This window comes from Suricata suricatta, unplaced genomic scaffold, assembly GCF_006229205.1.
Source record: "Suricata suricatta isolate VVHF042 unplaced genomic scaffold, meerkat_22Aug2017_6uvM2_HiC HiC_scaffold_24, whole genome shotgun sequence".
Lineage (NCBI taxonomy): Eukaryota > Metazoa > Chordata > Mammalia > Carnivora > Herpestidae > Suricata > Suricata suricatta.
The window spans coordinates 635,934-646,677 of NW_021869325.1; the positions used below are offsets into that span (position 1 = coordinate 635,934).

Genomic DNA, 10,744 nt, shown 5'->3' on the forward strand with positions numbered 1-10,744 from the left:
CCCAGATGTGGCAGAGAATAGCAAGTATCTCGTATGTGGGAGTTCCTTGTGCTACAGAAAACAGAAGGCCATGTTCCATGATAAGGATTTTGGATACTATCTTATACTAATTTTAAAGAGAAATAAGCACACTGATGATTTTGGTCAACAGAAGAATCTGCTTATGCACACTGGAGCCTTATTTGCAGAGCTTAAAGCAACACATTATCCAAGTACAACAAGAGAAAGTATTTCCTCTTTGCAAAAAAAACCCTCAGACAATGCCTCTCAATGGTTTTCAACATTCTACTTGTCCTTTCCCCCTCTGTCTTCCTCTAGGGGATGCTGGAAAGTTTCTTGCTGCTCTTTAAACAGAAATTAAAATGAGAACAAACCTACCTCTCTTGAACCTGCTTATACTTAAAAAAATCACCAATTTAAATCACAAGTTTTACAAGGTCTTAATTTTTGGCACAAAACAAAACAAAACCAAACCATTAACTCTTTGATATGGCCATGGGTCGGGTCTTTTAGGCACCAGAAGGGTGTCCAGTCAGTGAGGCACTCACAAGGAGCTGACTCTATCAGCCACACGTGACCCTGGGGGAATTGAAATATGTTTACGGGATTGGTTTTTTTGTTTTTGTTTTTATTTTTTTGCAGAGGTCTTAGTGACATGTAATTCATTTGGCATTCATTTTTCCTACGTATTCTTAGGAAAGGGGAGGAATGAATACTGGAAGAACCCTGCTTTATTTAGAACTAAAACTGGAAAATTAGCACAGTGTATATTTCTGAACTTTGGGAGGTCTGATTTCATTGTCACAACTTCATGAAAATTACTTTTACATGTACGGAATAGAGTATACTCTCTCAGCACTATGTAGAGGCACAAAAATAACAGTTTGTGAGTTCTATGTTTTCTTTAGAGGAAGGATTTATCTTGGGTTTTGAACACAGGCAACCTTCATGCCATTGAGACATTGAAAACTATTTTTCACTGGAATTAGGACAGGGGTAGCCAGTAACAGTGTCTCCAGTGCCAAGAGCTTGGGAAAACCTGGGTGGTTGATAAACTGATTTTTACAAAGTTCCACTTTATAGTAATATTTGTAAATCAAGGGAGGAACATGAAAATGTATGCTGTCAAAAGAAATAGATGGAAAATTACCATGCAACTTATGCATGTATAATGAAAACCAATATGTAAAACAATCAGAATTAGAGAATGAATGAAACTGGAAATCTATCTTTCTTTATCAAAGCACAGATTCCCATGATCAATACTATCTCAAACATTTTTCACAGTTACACATCTTCCACTAACCGTGATCAAAAATAAATAACGTAGCTACCTCAGGGCATCTGCGGTTTAAGAAGCAAATAAGATAATACACCCCTTCTTAGCATTATGGTTAGTTTGATATACAGCTATTCTGCTGATTCCTCAATGATCTAATTCCATCTGAGAACAAATGATGCCAATTCAGGAAGACTGAATGTGATGAAGAAAGATTTTGGGGAGGGAGATTGAGAATTACAGGGTGAGTTGCTATGGGTGATCTTTTCAGGGATTTTTTTTTCCCCAGTATCAATTATGGGTAAAGAAAGGAGGAAAAAAGTCACATGCTGGATTCAGCCAATAAAGCACCCTATTATGAGAAGAGAATTCTCAAAGGTTGGAATTTTAATTTTTAAAGAATAGACATTTGAACTTAAGGATTATTATTCAGGCATCTAGTTTCAAAATAATATAGACCTTAAACTAGGTAGTCAGTTAGCAAGACTTTTGTTTCTTGTTCTTTGTACTTAGTATTCAGCATGCTCTATAAAAATGAGAATAATTTTCAAAGGAAATGGGGCCTTATGAATTTGAGTAAGTTTTATTTTTAATTTCTCCACCTTACTACCTACATGCATGTCTTTAGTTAGCTGCATCTCTATCTCATTATTTTCATCACTCTCCATAAGTTTATCTATATCAATGTCATATGTTTCTATTTTATTTAGATTTATTCATTTAACTCATGTTTCCTGAGCTACTGTGTATTTTTTTCATTATTGGTTAGGGAAGTTTGGTTTCTTTGCTTAATTTTCCATTAATATTTATCAAGCATTTACTGTAGATGTGAAAATCCTTTAGGGATTTTCTATATCTCACCTCATTTAATCTTCAGGACAGTATTAAAAATACATACTATTAGAGTCATTTTACAGACGAGGCAACTGAGGATCACAAAGATGAGTTTGGTTGCAAACCCGGAAAAGTAAGTTCCAAACGCTATTCTGTTATTCTAACTCTGGAGGCCCAGGTGTACATGCCATAACCTTCCTCTCCAGAAGCGATTGTGGGGGGGGGGGGGGGGTATGAGGAGAGAAAGGAAAGAAAGAAGAAATTTAATTGAGGAGAGAAAGGAAAGAAAGAAGAAATTTAATTCATGACTTTATTATTAGCCATTTTCTTCATTCATACTTATTTTATACCATACCACCTATATCTGCTTGATCTTTATGTCTTTTTAAGTATCTTCAAATCTCTGTCATAACCTTAATTTTTGACTAGTCAAAGTGAACATTATTAGGTCTTTTAATCACCCTACTTGCGCCCTCTTTTCTTTTGAACTTCTTTTGAACTTTTCCTTCTATGTATAGGTTTATATCTATGACTGAAGATCATCTCCATGCAGCTGTCTATTGGAGACTGTATTCACATATATTTTCTTAGGTGGACTGACTTTGTTTCAGATAGTTCCTACCATTGTCTCACATACTCAATGACAGGCTCTTGCAAACAAATAAATAGTTCTGTTCACTTATGGAGTAAGACAATATAGCTCCAACAGTTGAAAAACAGTATTGTACATAATGACACTGACTTAATAGAACCTCCTCCAACAGAGGTCACAGCCCTAGATCCAACATTGGAAAACAAGCCTTCTGTCCTCTAACAAAGAAGGTAAAGTTCTTTTTTAATTTTTTAAATTTTATTTATTTATTTTTGGGAGAGAGAGAGAGAACAAGTAGGGGAGGGCCAGAGAGAGAAAGAGAGAGAAAGAATCTCAAGCAGGCTCCATGCTGTCAGTGCAGAGCCCAATGTACGGCTTTAACGCATGAACCATGAGATCACGACCTGAGGCAAAATCAAGAGTTGGATGCTGACTGAGCCACCCAAGCATCCCAAAGTAAAACTTTTGAAACAGATTTTTAAATGACAATCTAGGTTCTAGAGGGAATTATGCATTAGAGGCACACACACAGATATAGGTCCTTTGTACCATGGTCTCATTTCTCATATGGACTCTCCAGTATTTATTTTAATGGGTTATTTCATGAGTTATTTCTTAAAATATCAATAGATACAAATGAATTCCATCCTTATTATAGCAGTACCCCAATATGATTTGTTGAGATCATTAAGGTCATTAATATTAGGCAAATTTTACATCAGAAAATAAATGCCCAGGGAGCTTGAATTGTAAAACATAATTGTAGAGTTAAAATATTATTACATGTAAGCCATATCCTGATATGTGTAAAACTTAAATTCTAAACAATTTTAACTCTTAGTTCATAATTGACTCAATAAATAATTATTGAATGCCTGTTGTGTAGATAGTATATGGAGCTCACAAAGATGGCTGAGATAGGAGTAGTTACTAGGAGCTTACAGTATGGTAAGGAAGAGAAAGCACATATGTAAATAATACTAAGCAGGCAAAATGAGATGTGCCACAAGAGAAGCAACTTATCTATGGAATGAGCAGTTAGAGGAGAAGGAAGAGAGAAGGCATCCTGTATAATCTCTGGGCTTGTCTTGAAGAATGGCTCATTTTGGACTTGTAAAGATAGGGAGAAAGAGACCGAGTCAGTAAAGCTCTCATCATTTAAAAGAACAAGATACACTTCGGACAATCCCAAACTAGAGAGAATAAGATGTTTATCTCACAGATACTATTTTGAAAAAAGATAGAAAATATTATTTAACTAGAGATAATTTTACAATATTAGCAAAGTCTAATATAGGGTTCAAGTTTCCCCTTGTGGTAAGATAAATTTATATTCTTTCCTTTATCTCAAGGTTTCGTCTTAGTAATTTCTACTAGAACTCCCCGTACGCAACAAAAGGGGCATTTTAAACATAAAGAATTTTTGCTTCAAATACTAATACAATAAGGAATAAAATCTATCTTAAATGCTTAGTATTTAAGTAACTTAATTGTCTGTCTTTCCATTTGATATTCCCAGTACATTTAAATGACTGATGAAAACCCTTTTCTTTCTTATCTGTTTTTTAATGTTAGATTACCTCAAAACTTAATTGTGCTATGGATTTCACAACACCTTTGTTTGTTTTTAAATGTTTATTTTGAGTCAGAGAGAGAGAGAGCTTGAGCAGGGAAGAGTCAGAGAGAGAGAGAGCTTGAGCAGGGAAGAGTCAGAGAGAGAGAGGGAGAGAAAGAGTATCCCAAGCAGGCTCCTTGTTGCCAGTGCAGAGTCCGATGAGGGGCTGGAACCCACAAACTGAGTTCATGACCTAAACTGAAACCAAGAGTTGGACGCTTAACCAACTGAGCCACCCAAGTGCCTGTCACAACCCCTTTATTGAAAATATCCTCTTCATCCCTCTCCAAGAGTCCATGTCCTCCACATTCTCCAAAGCCTCTCTCTTCCACTAATTTTTGAACAGTTTAGAATCTCCTGAATTTTTCTCTCACCCTTTTCCCAACAATACGAATTATTTGTATACTTCCCAATGACGTCATAACACCAGACAAATGCTTAATCTTGCCAAAGGCCTAAAACAAACATTCTTTTCTCTATATATGTTTTGACAAGAGAAATATTTTCTTTATTTCAGCAGACGCTGCCACCTGTATCATTTACACGCAGTTCTAAAAGGCATGCTCTGCTAGTCTCTATGCTAATGGTGCCCAGCACTTTCGATAAGGAAGGGAGGTGGTTAGAACAGAGACAGTCCTGGGGTAACAGCAACTGGGAGACAGCAGTGTTGGGAAACTCAGATTGAGTCATTGCTACCAGGCTTTGAAAGAAAACCATGGGGGTTATTTTGCATTTTCTGCAAGTGATTTTGAGAAAGACAAACTAGTTCCATATGGTGGCAGGGCAAGAGCAGAGCCAGAAGAGAAATCTGCTACATGAGATCTGCTCAGCTTGTCAGTTTGAAAGACCTTAGAGTTCAGATGTCTGAGAGCCTTTCTACTGTTTTAAGGAGCCAAGGCCAGACTTCAGTTTGTCATACAGACAACTCCCACTGCCCTGGGTAATGAAAGAGATGCTTGCCATTCTGAATACTGTAAGGATGTAAAAATGTGAGAAGTATAGGAGTCTCTTAAGTAGATAAAATTAGTGACAAACCAACCTCATGACACTGGGCTGCTTATTTTAAAGAAAAGAAAGTTATAGAATCACTTGTATGATCCATAGGTATATTTTGAAATCATTTCTTTCATAGTATAACTTGCTATTGTCTTACGTTTATTAAGAACTATGATTTAGCCTTTCTGGATATTTACTCTATAAGTGAAAGAAAGGGGATAACTATGTGTTCATCGAGAATGACTAGAGAACCATCTCAGATGACTAGGGAGTCATGACTAATTTCGACATGCACCTGTCTGTTTCGTTTTTCCTTCAGATGCTTATTTAGGGGCGCCTGGGTGGATCAACTGGTTATGCATCTGACTCTTAGTTTCGGCTCAGGTCATGATCTCAAGGTGGTGAGATCGATCCTATGTCTGCTTGGGATTCTCTCTCTCTCCTTTTCTCTCTGCCGCTCCATAGTCACTCACATTCAATCTCTCTCTCTCTCTCTCTCTCTCTCTGTTTAATAAACATTAAAAAGATGCTAATTGAAAAAATCATAATGCTGACATTCTTTACAGCCACTGACCAAGTCATGCTAAGAAATGTGGGGGTTTTGTCCTCACTAATTAGGAAAAATGGGTTTAAAATGATAACTATACTATGATTTTACTTGGTGGCCACTGTTTTAATCACATCTAATCATGTTCTTTGGAGGTTTTGTGTTGTTTGGGGTGTTTTGTTTGTTTCTTCTCATTTTGGGTTTTTTTTGTGGGTTTTTTGGTTTGTGTATATGCTTTTTTTTCTTCATCTCCCATATTTCTGTCCTTAAGCCAAATACTTTACTCTGGAATAATGTTTGGTTTTTATCTCCTAACACATCATCCTTCATGCAAGCCACATCTACACTGGCTAAACATAAGAAATAAATGTCCAGGATTCCCATGGTGTTATACTGGGGGAATATTCTTTATAATGACTCAAACTTTGGTTTTCTTTTCACTGTATTCATATGCAAGGCCAACTTTGGCCCTTCTGTGTATTAACTTTTCTTTTGTAAAGTTAAGTATCATTAACAGAAAAGAGAAAGCCAAGGATAGTTAATTATACATAAAGACTTCAGAAATTAGACGAACCACTGTGTAAAAGAACCACCTAAATATTCTGTTTGAACCTCCAGTCTAATAAATTTTCTTCTCTAATTAGAAAAAATACTTGGCATTGGTGAATGGCCAGCTCTTAGTTTGCCTATATCAAATAACTAGCTAGGATTGTTGGCTTTGGGTCAATAATTGCTGTTCTGTACAAGCTAAGTAATTGCTAAGAAGGAATGAGCCCCTTCACTGTTCAGATGACCTATCCTTGACTACACGGCATCCTTGTGGGATTCCACAGACATATAGTTGTCTTCATTTGTGAATTTCTTAAAATAGTGGTGAGAAACATTATTTTTATGAAACACCATCTCTGTTTCTCAGTGCAAGAAAATGAGTGTCCACGGTGCCTCTTCCCTAGAAGAGCATAAGCTATTCCCCTGTGACATGCTAAGGATAGAGACTCAAGGGTAGTAAATACTACTATGTGTAAATTGCAGGTTTTACTCAGTCTTGTACAGTTAAAATCCTCTAAACATTGGTTTTTTTCTACTTTTACTTATTTTTCATTAAGATATGATTGACATATAACATCATATCAGTTTCAGGTGTGTAACACAGTGGTTTAATATATGTATATATTGCACAATGGGCCTTCCAGGAATTGGGGCAGCACGTGGAAATGTGAAGAGAAATGAGAAATGCTGCTTTGGGGGGACAAGTAACTGATAAAGCTGGAGTATTATGTACATGGGCAGGAAATAAGCAATGATACGTGTGAGGCTGGGTGGCATGGGAAAAAGTAGACTAGAGCAAGGTCTTCCAAGTCTTTTTAAACCACAGTAAGGCATTTGGATTTTATTTTTCATGTGTTGTGAGAACAACTGAGGTATTTTGACCATAGTAGAAGAATAATGGGATGCAGGTTTTTGAATGAGCCTTACAGAGCATAGATTTTAGGGCAAAGAGGAAGAAGCAAGCCTCAAGGCAGTGAGATCAGTTGTAAGACGTCTGTAATAATCCACAGAAGAACTGCCAGGACTAGAAGACTGACCTGATGTTGATTAAAAGGATCTGCAAAAATGTCTCTTCTTACTTACAGACTCTAACATAGAGCAATAATGTAGTCTGTAGAGGTGAAGGTCAGGAAAAGACATTGTTGATGTTTATTCTACCCTGTATGTGCTTGCATACATATTTAGAGATATATGAAGATGCCCTTAAACTTGTCACAACTAATGGTATAGTCATATAATAGCTTCCAAATGAGGGTGGATAAGGATCTGTAATAGCATGGAAAAATGGTCATAAAGTTATGCATGGAAAGCATGGTATAAAGCAATATGTAGAGTACAGTCATGTATTTATACTTGAAAAGAAACTGTTCTGAAAGGTGCAAAACTAATGTAAGTGATTACTTCTAGACAGGTGGCTGAGGCAGGCCTGTGGGCAACAACCTTATGTGCACTGTTCAAAATTTTTATAAGAATATAGTCAGATATTGAATATATATTTTAAAACAAATAGTATTTTCAATTTGGAGGGAGAAAACAAGGAAAAGACTAAGTGCATATAAACCATAATGTCAGGAGTAGTTGTATTCAGATATGAGATTTGGGTTGCTTTTTATTTTCCTCTTTTTGCTTTTCTCTACTTCCTAAATTTATAATTGGGCCTTCCTATTGGCATGGTAACACAAAGAAACCATTGTAAACTATGAGGCTTAAACTATAACCCTCTTATAAAAGGATAAAAGTATAAACTATTTCCAGCACATAGCAGTCACTTACTTAATATCAACATAACATTGGTGCTCAGTTGCCTGCAAATGACAGTGTAGAAAATTGCTGTGTTCTGGAATCTCAAGCCCTACCGGTGAGCTTAAAGCTACTAAAGGGATACTGGTATTGACTTACCTTTTGAAAAAAGAAGGAGAGTCATCACTAATCATGGAGAAGCCAAGAATCAGAGTTGGAATTTAGCCTGGCTCATCCAAGAGCACCTGTGGGCTAAACGCGTTCAGTCCCAGTGGAGCAGGAGATTTTACGCCTGCCATCACACTACGTAATTTTGGAATCATTCATCTTCTTCCCCCAACTGATTCTGTGTTTGCTAAACAAGCAACTTTCCAATTATAATTTGGCTTTCTGTGTGAAATTCTCTCTAAGAAGACTGAGCCTGGACCCCACAATGTTCTTATTTTGACTGTAAGTGGAGAACTAACAAGAGTCTCCCTTAGCTTTGTGAGTGTGTGTCTATCTCCAAAAGGCTGAGAAAGTGATCAAAACTGGAAGGTTGTGAATTCACACAGGTAACTTGTCTCAGGCTCTCACTGGTGACCCCTCACCGATGAAACCCACCTACATGTGGGCTGCCTGCAACCTGAAATGTAAATCCATATTTTTAAAAATTCTACAATTCTTGGGGCGCCTGGGCGGTTCAGTTGATTAAGCATCCGACTTCTGCTCAGGTCGTGATCTCACAGTTCATCATTTTGAGACCCACATTGGGCTCCGTGCTGCAACTCAGAGCCTAGAACCTGCTTCAGATTCTGTGTCTCCCTCTTTCTCTGCCCCTACCCTGCTTACACTCCTTCTCTCTCTCCTCAAAAATAAATAAAACATTTAAAAATTCTACAATTCTTTATCATCAGTGATTTTTAGCCTGCCCCTCAGAGTTTTAAAATACAAGTTTATATATGAGAATTTAGCTTTAGAAACTTCCTTCAACCTACTGTTAACTACACGTTCTATTAATCATTGAAAACAACAAAATTTGAGTAGGGCTTAATTGTATATTTTGCTCGACGCAAAAATCTCTGCAGCATATCTGTAAAATGTTTTGACGCAATCATATGATATTACCGTTATTTGCTAAAACTAATATTAACTCACAAAATAATAAGGGGACCTTTACATATATTAGGTGCAAACACAAATCAAATATATATATGAAAAAATAAAATATAAGTATTAATTGATCTATTTTATTTCTTTTTTTGTTTATTTATTTTGAGAGAGAGAGAAAATGTGAGTGGGGGAAGGGCAGAGAGAAAGGATTGAGAGAATGCCAAGCAGGCTCTGTGCTGTCAGTACAGAGCCCAATGCAGGATGGATCTCACAAACTATGAGAGTATGACCTAAGCCAAAACCAAGAGCCAGATGCTTAACTGACTAAGCCACACACGTGCCCCTCTGTATTATTTCTGTTTAATAATAATGTAACATTTATTCAGAGCTGGCCTAAGTCCAGTAGTGTCTCCCTCATACAGAGATATTAACTATATTGTGAGTGGATAAGATTCATAAATAAGACTCCGGTACAGAAGTGGTAATATACATGGATATGAAAAGAAGATTCCTAGGTGGTTTTGGTGAATGACACCTGAGGAAACATGTTAGGTAGAGTTAGAAAGAAGGGTAGAGTGTCAACTAGAGAAGAACTTGAATTTCAAATTGACACTACCAACAACTTGAGTTTAGCTATTCTGTGCCCTGAGGAACCATGAAGGACCTGAGCAAGTTTGCATTTGTTTAAACTGCCCAGATGGATATGAAAGCAGCATATAGGCTTGGTAGGAAATGACCCGATATCAGAGAACTAATGATTTATCCCCTAGTTTTTGAATTCTAGACCAGTATTCTTCAATCTGTAAAGAGTAATATGAGATACTAATTGAGAACATAAATTCCCAGGCCTAGAGAAAAGGCTTTTTTCATAAATAACCAGATGATTTTTTACATGTAAAAGTGTTGAAGAACCCCTAATTTAGGTTAATTTAAATTTTAATTTTATATAAGAAATGTTTCTAAAGAATAAGGTGAATAAGGTAGGTTAGGTTTTTTGAAGTATGCTGTATTTGAGGTTAAACAGTTGGCTTTTGAACTTAATTTTATGGATACTCCTAGAATATAAGCCTTTTAAGGGCATGGCCCTTTGGTATATTTTAAGTGCTTAGAATAATTTCTGATATGTAGTATGTGCTCAACAAACATTTGTTCGGGAAATGTATAATGATTAAGAACTTGGATTTTAAAGTCAAAGATAGCCAAATTCCAGCTTATTTATCTTTTCTAAATCTTGGCATGCAAAATTGGTATATTGATGCTTAGATCACAGATTTAATGTATAATTAAATCAAATAATAAATGGAAAACATTCAGCAGATTGTTTGGCACAGAGGAAGTCCTCAATAAATGAGAATTATTAGTATTGCTGTTAAGAATAATGTTTACACATCATCACTATTCAATGTTAGCATAAGTATATGCTGCAATGACACTTTACAAGCCATTTTTTCTTTGGAGATTAATACCTGTGGTAATAAAATAAACCCATTTTCTTTTTGT

At 36.3% G+C, this 10,744-nt stretch overlaps 1 protein-coding gene across 2 annotated transcripts in view; it reads left to right on the top strand.

Moving 5' to 3' along the window:
• The window catches only part of LOC115284867 (angiopoietin-1), a 232,851-nt gene that overhangs the window by 209,648 nt on the left and 12,459 nt on the right, over positions 1-10,744 (top strand). The gene's annotated exons all lie outside the window — the stretch shown is intronic.